We start from the raw sequence: 454 nt of genomic DNA, 5'->3' as shown, positions 1-454 counted from the left end.
CCAGCCTCCCCAGCTCGGTTTTTCAAGTCACAGCAAGTAGTAAGTCATCATGTCTTTATTTTCTTTTAACCGGGAACAACTAAATTAGTCGACTTGTCTCAGACCGATCTCGTTCTCAGTGTGTCGCAAGCAAAATTCAAATGTGCCACCACGGTCCCGCCCCTCGCGATCAACCCGGCGTAGCCGAAGACAAGAAGCACGGAGGCTTCTTGACCAGGCCTACCAGGAGTGGTTAAACTCCTTGGAGGACCCGACAGTGAGACCGGACAACCAGGAGCCTGCTGACTCAGTGTCACCAGCCACTCCTCCGGCTAACTCGCCTCCCTCCTCTCCCGAGGAAATTCCCCCTCGTCCGCTTTCCGCATCCTCCGCTCTCACCTATCGAATTTTCCCAGAGACACCTTCGCCAACTCCCTCACCAACATGTTCTTTTCCTTCAGTCTCCTACTCTCCG

Source organism: Wasmannia auropunctata, unplaced genomic scaffold (assembly GCF_000956235.1).
Source record: "Wasmannia auropunctata unplaced genomic scaffold, wasmannia.A_1.0 LD336076.1, whole genome shotgun sequence".
In the NCBI taxonomy this organism is placed as follows: Eukaryota; Metazoa; Arthropoda; class Insecta; order Hymenoptera; family Formicidae; genus Wasmannia; species Wasmannia auropunctata.
The sequence above is the reverse complement of the archived record's forward strand: the minus strand, read 5'-3'. Positions refer to the sequence as shown.